General features: G+C 45.3%; 1 protein-coding gene across 5 annotated transcripts in view; it reads right to left on the reverse strand.

Moving 5' to 3' along the window:
- LOC122928662 (protein CEPU-1-like) overlaps positions 1–20,787 on the reverse strand; it is a 744,346-nt gene that overhangs the window by 73,396 nt on the left and 650,163 nt on the right. The window lies entirely within an intron of this gene.

Below are 20,787 nucleotides of genomic sequence, written 5' to 3' on the forward strand. Positions count from 1 at the left end.
ATTTTTTGGGGTCTTCCACTTGACTTTTTTGTTCCATAACCCTCAGGATCATTAAAAAAAATTCCAAATGACTTTCTTACTGCGTCCCACCTCAGCAGTCATGGTGCACTGTGAGAGACCCTGCTTATGCAGTTCAACAACCCGACCACGTTCAAAAAGAGTTGCTATCACAACGTGTGACTACCTGACAGAAAATGACAATGAATCCACATCTTTGTACAGATTTGGCCTTTTAAAAGGTATGTGGTCCTAAAATTTGGATCAGCTGAAAAACAGCCTGTTTCAGTTTAATCGTTATTTTCAATTAATTGAATGCTCAAACAATGTTTTGTCTCACTCTCATTTCTTCTTGTTGCATATTGAAGCTCTACTTGGAACCTTGTTAAGATCCAACAATGTAAAATATGATTTTTTGGCTTTTTTCAAGTGGTCTTAAACTTTTGATCAGGACTGTATATAGTATAAGAGCAGATACTGAGGATTACACCTAGTATACGGCACAGGAGAAGTGGTACTGTGCAGTGTCCATATATACAGAATAAGTGCAGATACTGAGGATTACACTCAGTATACAGGACAGGAGAAGTGGTACTGTGCAGTGTCCATATATACAGAATAAGAGCAGATTCTGAAGATTACACCCAGTATACAGGACAGGAGAAGTGCAGTGTTCATATATACAGAATAAGAGCAGATATGAGAATTACACCCAGTGTACAGCACAAGAGAAGTGGTACTATGCAGTGTCCACATATACAGAATAAGTGCAGATACTGAGAATTACACCCAGTATACGGGACAGGAGAAGTGGTACTGTGCAGTGTATATAGAATAAGAGCAGATACTGAGAACTACACCCAGTGGGACAAGAGAAATGGTACTGTGCAGTGTCCATATATACAGAATAAGAGCAGATCATGAGAAGTACAGTACACCCAGAATTATCCAGAGAATTGCTTTACATGACCAAATGTCGCAGCTGACATCATGTGTCCAAGCGACGAAACCTGCAACGGCTAAAAGCTATTTAAAGTAAAAATAATGGCAACCGTGGGCGGGCGTGGCTTGAATGCGTGTTTGAATGTACCCTTATAATATAAAGTATATTAATTCAGTAAGGTTATAGTCAAATGCTTGTTCAAGATTTTTGATGGAGAAACAAAAGGTATACTGAGGTACACTGGTCCCACAGAGGCCAAAAGGACACCCTTTTGGCTTCTGTCAAATAAATGGGGCCTATGACTTATGTGCCAGGAGTTTTGAATTGAGTCCGACTTCCAGAACAGGCTTCATTAGGGCTCATGCACCGTATGTTTGGTCCGCATCCTGGCCCATTCATTTCCCGGCCTTGAAAAAATTATAGAACATGTATTCTTGTCCGTTTTGTGGACAGAAATAGGACATTTCTATTGAAGTGAAAAAGAAAATGGCAGCACCCACATGGCCAAGATCCGTGTTTGTGGACTGCAACATACTTACGGTGGAGTGCATGAGCCCTAAATGCGATGGGTCTTCTACAGAAACCTTTTACCAGAGGTAGTACAGCGTTCAAACATAGGGCTATCACGCAATGGTGTCACAGCAGTCACATGACCTCTCCCCACTGTAGGGGTGCAATTTTTGCCGATATGTTGACATGACATTGCGGAAAAGTGCTGCATGAATATCGATGCCAGGAGCAGAGCAATTGATGGAGAAGAATATTTATATGTAATGTTTTACATAAATCTGCCTGGTGCACAGCGTCAACGATGTCAGATTAAATATGCAAATGGCAGCACCTTGTTTATCTTGTGAGGGGATGTGTAACCTTCATACACGGGATCTGAGCCATCACTGATCACAACAAGATAACTGTAATCTTCCCTAAGCAACTCAGCCAAATTACAGATTGTTTCCTCCTGCGCGGCGTCTCTGGTGATAACAGCCGCGTGTTCTGATTACCTGAGCAGGGATCTCTGACATGTTATTCCAATCATTTACATCCAGGCAATGGATATGTAAATGCTCCACAGCTACTTTACGTATACACTCAATTCTAGCCTAACCACATGGAGGGGCCCCCACCGAGTTCAGAGAAAATCTCGAGTCAATCATAACGTAACTGGCCTCCCACGTATGGGACAACCCCTGCCCCGGACATTGCGCGGTTCCTTAAAGCTCATGTGCATTTATGTAAACCTCTTTTTCATTGCTTCCGTCCATGCAAAATAAAAAATAAGAAAAAAATAATAATTTGCCAATAGTCGTCAGTATAAATCTCCTGTTGTGTATCTACTGTTCTTGTGCAAACCTAAGTTTCCGTTACAGTCCCCAAATTGCTTAATTTTTCTATTTTTCATAAACTTACACAATCTACAGCTTATATATAGAGGTAAATACATCACTAACCCTGACATATACTATATTATACTCCAGAGCTGCATGCTCTATTCTGCTAGTGGAGTCACTGCATTACATGACTTATCCTGTACCGATCCTGAGTTACATCCCGTATTATACTCCAGAGCTGCATTACATATTCTGCAGGTGGTGTCTATGGTACATACATCATGTTATTTATTTTGTAGGGTTCCCAAGTTACATCCTATATTATACTCCAGAGCTGCATTGATTATTCTGTAGGTTATTGCTGGAAACAGCCATTCAGTCTGAAAGTGAATATACAGTACCTGGTGCAAATACAGCCTTTCACATAAGAAGGAGGCCTCCCGAGAGTAAATAACTCCTAGTGACCAGGTGAGCTACAAGAATTGTTCATGTAACTCCCATAACGGTGACTTAGTATCATCATGTCTTATATAGCCTTTAGAAATTGGGTCTTGAGTGAGAGCAGCTGAAGCCTGGTACTGGTTAAAGAGCTTATTTTATGAACTTTCAAACAAGACCAGGCTCACATCTCCAGCTGATGAAGGGCTAAAATGGGCTAAAGAGTTTAAATGCACTTTAGACACCTGAGTTGGGCGCCAACTATATTTACTTCAGACAAATTCAAAATCTACAATAAAAATAGGGAGGGTTTTTCCAATTTTAATGTGATTGCTGGGGGGTTATATTATGCAGATGTTAGTGGCCTACATGGTTTATAAAGTACCGAGTAGAGTAGTAGTTCTGACTTGAGGGGGTTCAAATGAACTGGTAGATAATCCAAGGATAAATACTGGGCATGGACTGGGAGATACTGAGCTTGAAGAATGAACAGGACTGGTTAGGAGCTGTTAGATTGCCCAGGGACAATATAGAAGTACCAGTCACAGACAACGAATGGGCTTGGGCATGGCCTAGTGGGATGTGTACATTGTGTAAGTTATGCACTAAACTTTTATAAAATGATGAGGGGAATTATAACATCTGAGGCTGTGCCATATCTGCTCGTGCAGCTAGTTTGTAAGCCTTAGATTCTGTATATAATAGAAGTTACAATGGTGTGACATATCTGTCATATGGCGAACACTAACGCCAACTAAAGGACACCGCTGTTTGATAATGAGGTCTGTCGGGTTCTGTGATGGTGTCCATTGCTTTAACAACAAAAAAAAAAAACAGCATTGCATGCTGCTCTACCTTTTCCGTTTTATGTGACAGAAATGGTAACGGAGGCTCCAACACAGACTAGAATTCAACCTAAATAATATATTATGTGCGGCGAGTAGCATCAGTCACAGCAATACATTACAGATAAATGCAGAGAGGACCGGTAAACAGACAAACACACAACTCAGATATGTCATGTGGGAGATTAGAATTCACATAGAACGCTGATGCTGCACGGGAAAGAACCTGCTGTTGTCAGGAAACAGGTGATTACGATACTAAAGCTGCGGCAATTAATGATTCATGGAGTGGGAGAGCAGCAGCTGATCCTTCACGTAACAAGCCCTCTAATGTCATATACAGACGCCATTTTACTGTAGACTCGTGAGATGTCTGCTATAATGCTGGAACTTGTTCCCCTTCACAGATCTAGCATTATGGGAACTCCACTGCTCAGGACAGAGGATGATTGATCTCAGGTAATCCATCCCTCCCAGCGTGGTCCCCTGACTGCGACACCGACAGATGGTAACGATGCCGGACGCGCTTAGTCTGCAGTCGTAAGTTCCACCAGCAAGGGGTAATCATGGTTCCACCCAAAATTTTCCATTGGGATGGACCTCAGTATAAGCCGATTCTAGTCTTACACTGTGTGACTTCTGCACTGAACACCATATTAAAAGATAAATCTGCCCAAAACACAGTTTTACCATGTAAAATTTTAACTTCTCTTGTACTGATACTTAAAGGACCTATCCTCAGGATAGCAGTAAAACATAGGTAGAAGAAGCACCACACGGTCCTTGGTCGATGTAGCACACGCTGCAACAGCCTCACCAGTGACCCACGATCCAGCAAGCCATGAGATAGGCAAAAAAACAAATTGGCACCGGCAGCATCTCACATCATCCAAATTTTTATTACGACCTCAAGACATAGTACAAAAATACAGCAACGTTTCGGCTGATACTCAGCCTTTGTCAAGCCTAATGACATCATCACAATTACATATATATATATATACCCCACATATAAAAACACACACCCTCACAATCACCAATAGTAATCGCTGGTCATATCATTTGCCAATCCCTGTCTCCTGTGTATTAGCCTAATAAGTTATTACCTTTCACCTGACCACAAACATGATGTGGCGGTATCCACCATGATGGCGTTACTGCATGCGATGTGCGCATATGCGCACAGCTGAACTTACTTAATAGGGTGTATCCCAGTATCCATGTAAGCTGATGATGCTAGTTCCTACAGCCAATCGGCTGTTACAATCATGTCATGACGCGCGTGATCATGTGACGCGCCCGCTGACGTCATCAAGATGCGCAACTGCGCATCCAATGACCACAGCACATAATCGGCGCTCACGCACAGAGTCACTGAGGTGCAGCATCCACAGTGTCATGGTAACGGGACACATCCTAAATATAATCATTCATCAAGAATCTTTCACTCAGCTATATCGGGATAGATCCATTTGGATCATCAAACCTGTAAATCGCATGGGGCAACTCCGATTATCGCAGATATGAAAACCGCCTAGTCAACATCATAATATAATGATCATATACCATTTAATACACACGACAACATATTTCAATCAACCGCATTATAAGGGCCATCCATAGATTGTATACATCCCCTAATCACGGAGTATGACACACCAGATCAATTAAATGGGCCTTTGATCACCTCAGGGAGCAGGGGATGAAATCACCAAAAGTTTACATATAATATTATAAAAACAAGATGTCCCAATATCAAGGGGACATGCTGCAGACACATCTCAATCAATGGAGGTGACGTTAAATTCTATATTCAGGCCAAATGGTTGCAGAGACCTAAGGGTGTGAATCCATTTTAGTTCCTTTCTTCTCAAAATCTTCTTTCTGTCCCCACCCCGTCTCAAATATCCTACACTATCAATTGCACGAAATCTTAATTGATTTATGGAATGATTATGTTCAATGAAGTGTTTTGCAACCGGTTTATCCAATGCACCCTTTCTTATTGTACTTTTGTGTTTGTTAATTCTTTCTCTCAATTCCATCGTGGTCTCACCCACGTAGATCAAGCTGTATGGGTACTGTATCATGTATACCACATCAGTGGATCTACATGTATAATGTCCTCTGATTTTAAACAATTTACCACTATATGGGTGTGCAAAACCGTCGCCTTTCATGATGCCACTGCAGTTGCAACATGAAAGGCAAGGGAAATTGCCACCTCTCAATGGTGCCAACCTCTTTTGTCTTTCTACATCTTTACCACCTACATCTGCTTTAACAATTCTATCACATAGGTTAGGACTTCTCTTATAAGCCATCATGAGAGGAGCCGTAAATTCAATGACATTAGGTAATCCTTTATGCAGAATTTGCCATTCTTGTCTAAGAATGGCAGCAATATTGCCACTATCTCCTCCGTAAATGGACACAAAGGGAATCCAAGACCCCTCTTTGTTTTGGGGCCTCCTTGTAAAGGTAGAATTGCGATCGGTAGTCACAATTTTCTGTCTAGTGCGTTGGATCAATTTTTTAGGGTACCCTCTATTACTGAACTTTCTACACATTTCCTCCACTCTATATTCAAACTGATCTTCATCGTCGTACCCTAAGCAGCTGACTCCATGGTAAAGAGTTCACCATACTATGTGGATGGCTACTGTCATACATCAACAAGGTATTTTTATCTGTGTGTTTTTGGAACAGATCAGTTTTGCTCTTCCCCTCCTGGACCAGAATTCGGACATCGAGGAACGGCAGCTCACTGACAGATTGTGTCACCATGAACTGCAGGCCCCGGACCCCAGAATTCAGATGTACATGAAATTCATCAAGTTCCGATGTGGTACCCATCCAGATGAAAAACTGGGATACACCCTATTAAGTAAGTTCAGCTGTGCGCATATGCGCACATCGCATGCAGTAACGCCGACATGGTGGATACCGCCACATCATGTTTGTGGTCAGGTGAAAGGTAATAACTTATTAGGCTAATACACAGGAGACAGGGATTGGCAAATGATATGACCAGCGATTACTATTGGCGATTGTGAGGGGGGGGGGGGTTTATATGTGGGGTATATATATATATATGTAATTATGATGATGTCATTAGGCTTGACAAAGGCTGAGTATCAGCCGAAACATTGCTGTATTTTTGTACTGTCTTGAAGTCGTAATAAAAATTTGGATGATGTGAGATGCTGCCGGTGCCAATTAGTTTTTTTGCCTATCCTCGGGATAGGTCACCAGTATCTGAGGTGGTGGTCCGACACCCGAGACCCCCGTTGATCAGCTATTTGAGAAGGCAGCAGTGCTCGTAGTAGCCTCGTTGCCTTTTGCCTCGTTGCCTTCGGTCACATGGCCTAGGAGCAGCTCAGCCCCATGGAAGTTAATGTGATACCAAGCACAGCCACTATACAATGTACAGCGCTGTGCTTGGTGAGCACGTAGAAGGCAGCAGCACTCACAGGAGGGCAGTTGCCCTCTCAGCTGATCGGCATTGGTCCCAAGTGTCGGACCCCACCAATCAGAAACTGAGGATAGGTCATCAACTATAAAATCTTTTAAATTGTCTCTCCCCTCCAGAGCTTCGCTCACAATTCTGCTGTTGCATCGTATATTATACTCTAATAACATCCGCAGTTGGGAGTCACAATTCTGCCACTGCATTATAACATATACTCCACAGCTGCACTCACAATTCTGCTGTTGCATCACGCCTTACACTCCAATACCATCGGCATTTAGAGTTGCAATTCTGTCACTGCATTATAACTTATACTCCAGTCACTTCAGAGCTGCACTCACAATCCTGCTGTTGCATTGTGTATTATACTCCAATAACATCTGCTGTTGGAGTCAGAATTCTGCCACTGCATTATAACTTATACTCCAGAGCTGCACTCACAATTCTGCTGTTGCATTGTGCCTTACACTCCAATAACATCCGCAGTTAGAGTTGCATTTGTGCCACTGCATTATAACTTATACAACAGGCACTCCAGATACGCTGTCACAATTCAATAACATTTTAGATTGAGATGCATTCATCGCGTCCCTGTGAGATGTGCACAGTACAGAGGAGTCAGATGTGTCTCTGAACACAGAATTAATGATGGTATTTAGAGAGCTGCCTACTGAATGGAGTCATCCATCTCACATCCACTGAAGGGATGGAATCAAACGCTCTCATTAAAAATACATATTTGTTTCATAAATAGTTAAAAGCACAACACTGCACATCAGAAGAAGCAGTGGTGAGAGCGCAGCCGGGGTAACGTCTCAGAGACCTCACGGTCCTCTCCCTGGCTCCAACGCTGCTACCGTCTGCTTGTTTGATGTGAAAAATGTGTTCCTATAAAGACAATTCATGACTAAAGTCTTCCACTCCTCGGTATTCATGGTGCAGCCACCTCTACCTCAAGTGCACAGAAGATGACCAGCAATGGGACACTGTCTCCACTCTGGAGAACCGAGAATCAGAGATTTCCAACAAACTGCAGGTCTCATAACAAGGAACAGTCAAGAGGAGACGTCACAGACCCAATTTTATTATGGTCTTTAACCGCTGATCCTGTGTGACCACCATAAAACCAGGAGACAGGGCCGATTTGGCATTGCTGAAGCCCCAAGCAAAGTTATATCTAGGGGTTCTTCTCAAACAGCTAAGCTCCACCCTGTAGTACAGTTAATCTCTGCTCCATCCCATCACTATTGTGCCCTCCCACACAGCATAAATCTGCTTTATGCGTGTCCAACACAGTATGATAGCTCTCTACGTGTCCCCAATACATTATGCAACCTATATGTGCCCCTCACAGTACATGCCCCCTGCTGTGAACCACATACCGTATAAAGACCCATGCATGTGCCCCTCCTCCAGTATAAAACCCCTCATACAGTATAAAGCCCTCTGCTATGCACCCCACAGAGGGCCTACTCACCTGGTCCACGTTTCCATGACAAATGGATCAGATCTGGATAGTCGCAGCGGACGCAATGAAGTCTTTTAGAAGTTATAGCAATGCTGTATATAATTCCATAGACAGCTGCTTTGATGGCTCCATGACTCTCCTGGGAAGAAGTTGTGCTAGCCACAAAGATAGTCTTACGCCTGGATCTCACATTTTATAGCTCACACTTCATACCAACATCTCTTTCACCCATTAGAAGGGCTTTTATTGACAAAAAATATGATTACTTCAAATAGCTTCATCCCACAATCCCTTTATCATATCCCCGATCTCCGAGCTGCTTCATAAATAAAAATGCCTCAGATCCAGGACAAACTTGATAAAGAGCATAATAGAGGAAAATGGGCCCGAGAGCTGCAGAAAGATGTCAACTCAACAGGGAGAAAAAAGCAGAAGAAACAAGCTGCACCGCTAATGGAGGAATGTTTATAATGGCACCAAGGGGGCGGTCATACGGTGTCTATGGGGCTCATAACAACAGGGATGACATGTGCACGACTCTGAATAACTGCTGCAACTTGCTCCAGAATCCTCTGTCCCAAGATGGAGATGACAGAAACAGCCAGTAGGGGACACCACCCTGTGTTTGACAGTAACATTGGCACAGGTAACCACCACACATGATAATTATATTTTTACTGTATACCTTTGTACGGAATACTTCTGGAGACATCACACTGTCTGATATTTAGTTGTCAGTGGCATATTTCCACTTTTCTTCAAACTGGACACAATTTCCCTCTAGTCTTCTTCAAGAGGTCTTCTCTAATCACCCATATCAGGAAAGTAGACTGAGATGATGACCGAATCAGTGTGGAAGGGGGGGGACTCCACACTGAACACAAGAGGGAAGGGGAAAAGTAACTGGGACTGGAAACTGGGGAAGAAACAGGTCACCTCCTAGACAACCCTAATCCGGGCCCTAACTATCTATCAATATGAATAGACTCTGAAAGTAGGAATATTCATATGCAGGATACCTAGGTCTTTATATACCTATAAGGCCCTGGATAAAGGTTAGGACCAGAGACAACCCATTCCTCCCCAGATGGGCGAAAGGAAGTCTGCAGAACTGCCTGCCAGAATCAAACAACGTAAGTACCCTTAAGCAAAGAAATTATCATACCCACGTGTTGACACTTATCCCCATTAGAGTATGGACGCAGCTTAAAGTACAATTTAAAAGATTCCCTGAACCAAATAAAATTGTCACTACCCCCAGAAAATCTGTCCGGGAGGGCAACCTTATGGCTGTTTCACATGAGCGAGTCCACAAGATTTATAATGCTATGTGTCTCTGCATCGCCTTTTTTCCACAGAATCATATTGACATAAAGCCGTCAGTATGATTCTGTAGAAATAAGGTCAAGCAGAGGCAACATAGCATTATACATCATGATAATGCCGTGCGCTCCTGCAAGTCCAGAGCAGAGGATCACACACACACACACACGGAGCATGATTCCCGCAATGGACTCGCTCGTGTGAAACAGCCCTTAGTTTCAGGGCAGGCCTGGTACTCACCATCAGAACCAGCCACCTGTGGTCTCTGAATCCATAAGACTGTCATGCGGAGGTCAGCTACCTCTAAAGACAGTCCCTGCAGCTGTTCAACCAGTACAGACATAGCTGCACTGACCTGAGCAAAATGGCGGTTTATAGGGCGGTAGATAATGTCACGATCAGTGTGGGGAGAAACTCCACACTGAACACAGGAAGGAAAAGGGGAACAGTAATTGGGCCTGGAAACTAGGGAAGAAACAGGTCACTTCCTAGACAACCCTATCTGGGCCCTAACCATCTATCAATATGAATAGACCTTGAAGGTAGGAATATTCATATGCAGGATACCTAGGCCTTTTATATCCCTATAAGGCAATGGAAAAGGTTAGGACCAGAGACAACCCATTCCTCCCCAGATGGATGAATGGAAGTCTGCCTCAGGCCCAGCTACAAACAACAGGGAAAATAACATAACACAGACAAACGTGACACTTAACTTCTGTAGAGACTGACAAGCAGGAACACAAGAGACAAACTCACACCAGCTCAGCCAAACCCAAATAAAGCTATCTACCGCATAGTCAGAAGGGTAGGGTCTGACTATAAAGCGTAGAAATGATGACCACTGAGCAACAGCTGAGAAAAGGGAAGTGGTCATTAACCCTATCAACACTGAATCAAGAGAAATCAAGGAGGCTATTAGATTCCTCCACGCTCAGCCAATCTCCTTGATTTCCTGACATCAGTCACCTGAAGGATCGTGACAGATGATGGAGACCATGAGTGCAGCTAGCACTCTACATAAGGATGAGCCATATTTTGTGTCACTCGATATGAGGCTATGGTCTCCTACCATTACTTTGGCATAGTTTTCTTCTAGTCTTAATGGAAGATAGCTGGACTATTGTAAAATAAAGATAATTAGCTTTATTTTATCCTCTTGGGTGCAGAATGCAAAAGGGCCACCGGCTAGTAAATGGTAAGGGGTCCATATGTCAGGATGCAGAAGCTATCATCAAACCACTGGACAATGATGGGATGAATATAGAATTGACACGTTACAACAGAAGGACAGAGACAATAAGGGGCCCAGAGGACAAGCCACTCCTGGGGGAAAGGGAAGGGTCTCCAGTGATCTGCGGAATGATGACAGAATGTGATAAATGGAGAGCTTGACACATGATGATCACTCATCGCTGTCAGGACAGAACACATCTTCCACATTTATTTGTAAAACTTTCAAAACTCCTATATGGAGCCCCCGGAACCCCAGGGTGAAACTGATGGGAAACCAGCATTTCTTTTTAACCACCTCCCGACCGCCGTACGCGTATATGCGTCCGGGAGGTGGTTGCTTTATTCCTCCTGGACGCATATACGCGTCTTCTCGCGAGACGCGAGATTTCCTGTGAACGCGCGCGCACATGCGCGCGCGCGCTCACAGGAACAGAAGGTAAGCGAGTGGATCTCCAGCCTGCCAGCGGCGATCGCTCGCTGGCAGGCTGGAGATCCGAATTTTTTAACCCCTAACAGGTATATTAGACGCTGTTTTCATAACAGCGTCTAATATACCTCCTACCTGGTCCTCTGGTGGTCCCTTTTGTTAGGATCGACCACCAGAGGACTCAGGTAGGTCAGTACAGTCCCACCAAACACCACACTACACTACACTACACCCCCCCCCCCCCCCGTCACTTATTAACCCCTTATAAACCCCTGATCACCCCATATAAACTCCCTGATCACCCCCCTGTCATTGATCACCGCCCTGTCATTGATCACCCCCCTGTCAGGCTCCGTTCAGACGTCCGCATGATTTTTACGGATCCGATCCATGTATCCATGGATCCGTAAAAATCATGCGGACGTCTGAATGGAGCCTTACAGGGGGGTGATCAATGACAGGCGGGTGATCACCCATATACACTCCCTGATCACCCCCTGTCATTGATCACCGCCCTGTCAGGCTCCATTCAGACGTCCGCATGATTTTTACGGATCCGATCCATGTATCCATGGATCCGTAAAAATCATGCGGACGTCTGAATGGAGCCTTACAGGGGGGTGATCAATGACAGGCGGGTGATCACCCATATACACTCCCTGATCACCCCCTGTCATTGACCACCGCCCTGTCAGGCTCCATTCAGACGTCCGCATGATTTTTACGGATCCGATCCATGTATCCATGGATCCGTAAAAATCATGCGGACGTCTGAATGGAGCCTTACAGGGGGGTGATCAATGACAGGCGGGTGATCACCCATATACACTCCCTGATCACCCCCTGTCATTGATCACCCCCCTGTCATTGATCACCCCCCTGTAAGGCTCCATTCAGACGTCCGCATGATTTTTACGGATCCGATCCATGTATCCATGGATCCGTAAAAATCATGCGGACGTCTGAATGGAGCCTTACAGGGGGGTGATCAATGACAGGCGGGTGATCACCCATATACACTCCCTGATCACCCCCTGTCATTGATCACCCCCCTGTCAGGCTCCATTCAGACGTCCGCATGATTTTTACGGATCCGATCCATGTATCCATGGATCCGTAAAAATCATGCGGACGTCTGAATGGAGCCTTACAGGGGGGGGTGATCAGTGACAGGGGGGTGATCACCCTGATTACCCTGATCACCCCCTGTCATTGATAACCCCCCTGTAAGGCTCCATTCAGACGTCCGCATGCGTTCTGTGGATCCGATCCATGTATCCATGGATCCGTAAAAAATCATGCGTGTGGCGAAACCAACCTCGCCACTGGGTTTTGGAGAGGGCTGTTTAAAAGCCTCTTGCCTCAGGATTATGGCCCATAGTAACTTTAAAGGAGAAGACAGACCGGCCGCACAGCTTAAATCTGTCTGTAGAATTGTATTTTATGTTATTATGCGTTCGGTTAAATTGTATGTTATGTGAGGGCACCCAGATAGCTAATATTATTGTATTTGTGTACTCTGAGTGCCATTCACCTAATGATATGCACTCAGACTTGAGCTATCTGGGGATATGTTAAATGTCTGTGTTTGCTGTGGGGGTGTGCCATTGTGTGTTTGGGTGGTGATTCTTGTCCTGTTGTCTCCACATGTGTATTGGTGATCTCCCCTTTGTCCTGAGAGATAATTGGATTGTCTTTGGTCGTCTCCGGGACAGAGGGGAGGAAACCATGATGCATTGTGGGGATATGTTGTATCTGCAACAAACTGTAATAAAAACCAGGCTGGGTGTGCCAGCACTTGAGATCACTGCTTGACCCTCAAGACGGAGCCTTGTCTCGTTATTGGGCGGATTCCCTGTATGCTGTTGGAGACTGATTGCCAGGAGTGTAAGCCGACTGAATGCTTTTCCTGTTCGCCTGCTGACAGCTACTCGCGAGGTTCCAGTTTGGAGTGCTATTTTGTATCCAGTTCGGGAGGTTGGTGTTCTGCAGTAGCTGTGCCTGTCTCTCGGAAAGGGGCATATCGTCTAAACGGATTTTAGCCCCTTGTCTGCTGAAACGGTGCCGTTACATTGGTGGCAGCAGTGGGATCGTTCCTACAGCCAGAAGGACAGCTACAGGAGACACCATTTCTGTGGATTCTACAATTTAAGGGCAACGCATGTCTCAGTACAGTGACCCTAAAAGCACCAGGATGGAACCAGCAGTGGAGTACAGATACTCTGTGGAGGAATTTGACCGTATGATGTGGTTGCGGCTGAACTTCTTCGGACCCAATCCAGGTGAGAAATACGTGAAGTTCGTGAGGAATCTAGTGTCTACGACCCTACTATACCGGGCAGAAGGTGACGGTCAGCTGCCACGTTGGGTGGACCTCCATCGGAAGTTACGGTTGCGGGACAGTGGGAGCCCAGTCTCCATTCCCCAGCGGCAGTGTGAAGTGCAGGGAGAGGAGAGCAGCGGCCTCCCTCCCCAGCGGCAGGCTGAGTTACAGGGGGCAGAGGTAGTTGTTCCTGCCCCCCAGCAGCAGCATGATTTTTTGGGAATTGGGAGCCGAGTCTCCATTCCCCAGCGGCAGACGGAGTTACAGGGGGCAGAGACAGTCGGTCCTGTCCCCCAGCGGCAGAGTGTCCTACAGGGAATAGAGAGCCCAGTCTCCTTTCCCCAGCAGCAGGACACTGTATTGGGAGCGGAGGCGGTCGGTCGCCCTCCCCAGTGGCTGGAAGTATGTATGGGAGAGGAGCTCGTTACCCCCTCTCCCCAGCGGCAGCTTAACGCACCAGGGGGAGACAGTAAGCCCCACAACAGTGCAGATGGGACCGTGGTCTCTGCACTTACAGCACAGGGGGTAGAGACAGTCGGTCTCCCCCTCCAACAACCAGGCTCCAACCAGGCTTCTTCCGTGGTAGCGCTGGCACCAGGGCTGAGTACCGCTGATCCCTGCCCACAAAGCAACCTCCACTCCAAACCAGGGAGCAACTCAGAGACCGGGAGTACCAGCTACCAATATAACCTTGGTGGATTCACTGGACAGAGACAGCCTACTAAATTCAAAAGGTCCAGTATTGGGTTGTGGGTGGGCTGCCAGACTAACTCAGGTACCGACCGGCGTGAGGTCAGGTATCTGGTTAGTCTTCCCTGGGGGGGGGGGAGATGTGTGGCGAAACCAACCTCGCCACTGGGTTTTGGAGAGGGCTGTTTAAAAGCCTCTTGCCTCAGGATTATGGCCCATAGTAACTTTAAAGGAGAAGACAGACCGGCCGCACAGCTTAAATCTGTCTGTAGAATTGTATTTTATGTTATTATGCGTTCGGTTAAATTGTATGTTATGTGAGGGCACCCAGATAGCTAATATTATTGTATTTGTGTACTCTGAGTGCCATTCACCTAATGATATGCACTCAGACTTGAGCTATCTGGGGATATGTTAAATGTCTGTGTTTGCTGTGGGGGTGTGCCATTGTGTGTTTGGGTGGTGATTCTTGTCCTGTTGTCTCCACATGTGTATTGGTGATCTCCCCTTTGTCCTGAGAGATAATTGGATTGTCTTTGGTCGTCTCCGGGACAGAGGGGAGGAAACCATGATGCATTGTGGGGATATGTTGTATCTGCAACAAACTGTAATAAAAACCAGGCTGGGTGTGCCAGCACTTGAGATCACTGCTTGACCCTCAAGACGGAGCCTTGTCTCGTTATTGGGCGGATTCCCTGTATGCTGTTGGAGACTGATTGCCAGGAGTGTAAGCCGACTGAATGCTTTTCCTGTTCGCCTGCTGACAGCTACTCGCGAGGTTCCAGTTTGGAGTGCTATTTTGTATCCAGTTCGGGAGGTTGGTGTTCTGCAGTAGCTGTGCCTCTCTCTCGGAAAGGGGCATATCGTCTAAACTGATTTTAGCCCCTTGTCTGCTGAAACGGTGCCGTTACAATGCGGATGTCTGAATGGAGCCTTACAGGGGGGGTGATCAGTGACAGGGGGGTGATCACCCTGATTACCCTGATCACCCCCTGTCATTGATAACCCCCCTGTAAGGCTCCATTCAGACGTCCGCATGCGTTCTGTGGATCCGATCCATGTATCCATGGATCCGTAATAAATCATGCGGATGTCTGAATGGAGCCTTACAGGGGGGGTGATCAGTGACAGGGGGGTGATCACCCTGATTACCCTGATCACCCCCTGTCATTGATAACCCCCCTGTAAGGCTCCATTCAGACGTCCGCATGCGTTTTGTGGATCCGATCCATGTATCCATGGATCCGTAAAAATCATGCGGACGTCTGAATGGAGCCTTACAGGGGGGGTGATCAGTGACAGGGGGGTGATCACCCTGATTACCCTGATCACCCCCTGTCATTGATAACCCCCCTGTAAGGCTCCATTCAGACGTCCGCATGCGTTCTGTGGATCCGATCCATGTATCCATGGATCCGTAAAAATCATGCGGACGTCTGAATGGAGCCTTACAGGGGGGGTGATCAATGACAGGGGGGTGATCAGGGAGTCTATATGGGTGATCACCCCCCTGTCATTGATCACTCCCCCCCTGGTAAGGCTCCATTCAGCCATTTTTTTTGGCACAAGTTAGTGGACATTTTTTGTTTGTTTTTGTTTTTTCTTACAAAGTCTCATATTCCACTAACTTGTGTCAAAAAATAAAATCTCACATGGACGCACCATACCCCTCACGGAATCCAAATGCGTAAACATTTTTAGACATTTATATTCCAGACTTCTTCTCACGCTTTAGGGCCCCTAAAAAGCCAGGGCAGTATAAATACCCCACATGTGACCCCATTTCGGAAAGAAGACACCCCAAGGTATTCCGTGAGGGGCATATTGAGTCCATGAAAGATTGAAATTTTTGTCCTAAGTTAGCGGAAAGTGAGACTTTGTGAGAAAAAAAACAAAAAAAATCAATATCCGCTAACTTATGCAAAAAAAAAAAAAATTCTAGGAACTCGCCATGCCCCTCATTGAATACCTTGGGGTGTCTTCTTTCCAAAGTGGGGTCACATGTGGGGTATTTATACTGCCCTGGCTTTTTAGGGGCCCGAAAGTGTGAGAAGAAGTCTGGGATCCAAATGTCTAAAAATGCCCTCCTAAAAGGAATTTGGGCCCCTTTGCGCATCTAGGCTGCAAAAAAGTGTCACACATGTGGTATCGCCGTACTCAGGAGAAGTTGGGGAATGTGTTTTGGGGTGTCATTTTACATATACCCATGCTGGGTGAGAAAAATATCTTGGTCAAATGCCAACTTTGTATAAAAAAATGGGAAAAGTTGTCTTTTGCCAAGATATTTCTCTCACCCAGCATGGGTATATGTAAAATGACCCCCCAAAACACATTGCCCAACTTCTCCTGAGTACGGCGATACCAGATGTGTGACACTTTTTTGCAGCCAAGGTGGGCAAAGGGGCACCTTTCGGATTTCGCAGGCCATTTTTTACACATTTTGATTTCAAGGTACTTCTTACACATTTGGGCCCCTAAATTGCCAGGGCAGTATAACTACGCCACAAGTGACCCCATTTTGGAAAGAAGACACCCCAAGGTATTCCGTGGGGGGCACGGCGAGTTCCTAGAATTTTTTATTTTTTGTCACAATTTAGCGGAAAATGATGATTTTTCATTTTTTTTCTTTTTTCCTTACAAAGTCTCATATTCCACTAACTTGCGACAAAAAATAAAAAATTCTAGGAACTCGCCATGCCCCTCACGGAATAACTTGGGGTGTCTTCTTTCCAAAATGGGGTCACTTGTGGCGTAGTTATACTGCCCTGGCAATTTAGGGGCCCAAATGTGTGAGAAGAACTTTGCAATCAAAATGTGTAAAAAATGCCCTGCAAAATCCGAAAGGTGCACTTTGGAATATGTGCCCCTTTGCCCACCTTGGCAGCAAAAAAGTGTGACACATCTGGTATCGCCGTGCTCAGGAGAAGTTGGGCAATGTGTTTTGGGGTGTCATTTTACATATACCCATGCTGGGTGAGAAAAATATCTTGGTCAAATGCCAACTTTGTATAAAAAAATTGGAAAAGTTGTCTTTTGCCAAGATATTTCTCTCACCCAGCATGGGTATATGTAAAATGACAGCCCAAAACACATTCCCCAACTTCTCCTGAGTACGGCGATACCAGATGTGTGACACTTTTTTTATGCCAAGGTGGGCAAAGGGGCACATATTCCAAAGTGCACCTTTCGGATTTCACCGGTCATTTTTTACAGATTTTGATTGCAAAGTACTTCTCACACATTTGGGCCCCTAAATTGCCAGGGCAGTATAACTACGCCACAAGTGACCCCATTTTGGAAAGAAGACACCCCAAGGTATTCCGTGAGGGGCATGGCGAGTTCCTAGAATTTTTTATTTTTTGTCGCAAGTTAGTGGAATATGAGACTTTGTAAGGAAAAAAGAGAAGAAAAAAAAATCATCATTTTCCGCTAACTTGTGACAAAAAATAAAAAATTCTAGGAACTCGCAGTGCCCCTCACGGAATACCTTAGGGTGTCTTCTTTCCAAAATGGGGTCACTTGTGGCGTAGTTATACTGCCCTGGCAATTTAGGGGCCCAAATGTGTGAGAAGAACTTTGCAATCAAAATGTGTAAAAAATGCCCTGCAAAATCCGAAAGGTGCACTTTGGAATATGTGCCCCTTTGCCCACCTTGGCAGCAAAAAAGTGTGACACATCTGGTATCGCCGTACTCAGGAGAAGTTGGGGAATGTGTTTTGGGGTGTCATTTTACATATACCCATGCTGGGTGAGAAAAATATCTTGGTCAAATGCCAACTTTGTATAAAAAAATGGGAAAAGTTGTCTTTTGCCAAGATATTTCTCTCACCCTGCATGGGTATATGTAAAATGACACCCCAAAACACATTCCCCAACTTCTCCTGAGTACGGCGATACCACATGTGTGACACTTTTTTGCTGCCAAGGTGGGCAAAGGGGCGCATATTCCAAAGTGCACCTTTCGGATTTCACCGGTCATTTTTTACACATTTTGATTGCAAAGTTCTTCTCACACATTTGGGCCCCTAAATTGCCAGGGCAGTATAACTACCCCACAAGTGACCCCATTTTGGAAAGAAGACACCCCAAGGTATTCTGTGAGGGGCATGGTGAGTACCTAGAATTTTTTATTTTTTGTCGCAAGTTAGTGGAATATGAGACTTTGTAAGAAAAAAAATCATCATCATTTTCCGCTAACTTGTGACAAAAAATAAAAAGTTCTATGAACTCACTATGCCCATCAGCGAATACCTTAGGGTGTCTACTTTCCGAAATGGGGTCATTTGTGGGGTTTTTCTACTGTTTGGGCATTGTAGAACCTCAGGAAACATGACAGGTGCTCAGAAAATCAGAGCCGTTTCAAAAAGCGGAAATTCACATTTTTGTACCATAGTTTGTAAATGCTATAACTTTTACCCAAACCATTTTTTTTTTTGCCCAAACATTTTTTTTTTATCAAAGACATGTAGAACTATAAATTTAGCGAAAAATTTATATATGGATGTCTTTTTTTTTGCAAAATTTCACAGCTGAAAGTGAAAAATGTCATTTTTTTGCAAAAAAATCGTTACATTTTGATTAATAACAAAAAAAGTAAAAATGTCAGCAGCAATAAAATACCACCAAATGAAAGCTCCATTAGTGAGAAGAAAAGGAGGTAAAATTCATTTGGGTGGTAAGTTGCATGACCGAGCGATAAACGGTGAAAGTAGTGTAGTGCCGAAGTGTAAAAAGTGGCCTGGTCATGAAGGGGGTTTCACCTAGCGGGGCTGAAGTGGTTAATTATATCACCACAGGTCACAAATACAGAGAAATCTTCTGTAAAGAAGTGTGGGCTGCGGCTCAAGGCCCGACTGCCGTCTGTGATCACAGTAAAGTCACCCGCTCCAAGTCTCATTCATTTTTAATGCTCTTATAAGTTACTGTAGACACTGAGGGGAAAACAAGCTCCAGACATTTGGTCAGAATTGAGAAAGCCTTAAATGTGAGAAATGTGCCAGAACATTTGTCTCCTCTCAAGAGACATGAAAAACTTCTACTGCTCAACCACAGAGCGTCTGCTCCAAGTGTCTTCTACCTAGACCAATATACAGTAAAAAGAACAAAACAATCCTCCAAAACTGTATCATGTCCAGTCTCAAAGAATTCATACAATAATGATTGTCTCAGGCAATTGCTCCCTGGGGTACAGGTGCAGCAGAGAAATTTAAAGGGGTTTTACGAGACTTTAATACTGATGCCTTATCCTCAGAATGGGTCATTAGTATCTGATTGGTGGGGGTCCGACACCCAGGACCCCCGCCGATCAGCTGTTTGAAAAGGCACAAAGCGCGCCTGTGAGCACCGTGGCCTTCTCCAGCTTTTTTTAAGGCCAGTGATGACACATTCATCTATCATGTAGGCTAGGAACAGCTCAGTCCCATAAAAGTAAATGGGGCTGAGCTGTTATACCAAGCACAGCCACTAAATAATGTACGGTGCTGTGCTTGGTGGCAACTGAGAAGGCCGCTGCACTCACAGGAGCGCTGGCACCTTCTAAAAGGTGTCCCAGGTGTCAGACACCCACCAACCAAATACGGATGACCTATCCTGAGGATAGGTCATCAGTATCAAAATCTCGGAAAACCCTTTTAACTGCTTTATGAACAGTGATCACTGCACCTCAATTTACTGGACACTTCATACCCACTCCTCCTATGTACTGTACTCTCCTTAACCTCCTGCAGACTATACTTACTGAACCCCCTCCTCTTGTGAGCAATACTCGCTGTATCCTTCTTCTAGCAGAAATTTCACTGCACCTCTCCTGTGGATAACACTCACTGCACCCCTCCTCTTGTGAGAAATATTCACTGCACCCCTCCTCCCGTGGACATCTGTCTCTGCACCCCTCCTCCCGTGGACATCTGTCTCTGCACCCCTCCTCCCGTGGACATCTGTCTCTGCACCCCTCCTCCCGTGGACATCTGTCTCTGCACCCCTCCTCCCGTGGACAGCTCTCTAGACCCCCTCCTCCCGTGGACAGCTCTCTGCACCCCCTCCTCCCGTGGACAGCTCTCTGCACCCCTCCTCCCGTGGACAGCTCTCTGCACCCCTCCTCCCGTGGACAGCTCTCTGCACCCGTTCTCCCGTGGACAGCTCTCCGCACCCCTCCTCCTGTGAAACTCATATACCGCCACTTACAGCAGGGTCTGGTGCATGACACAATGCTGCTCTCACAGGCTCCTCATCTCTACAGGTTAACCGTGTATGTAAGGTCCCCCCTGACACTGTTGTCAGCTCACGACAGGATCT

The sequence above is a fragment of the Bufo gargarizans genome, chromosome 2 (assembly GCF_014858855.1).
Source record: "Bufo gargarizans isolate SCDJY-AF-19 chromosome 2, ASM1485885v1, whole genome shotgun sequence".
Lineage (NCBI taxonomy): Eukaryota > Metazoa > Chordata > Amphibia > Anura > Bufonidae > Bufo > Bufo gargarizans.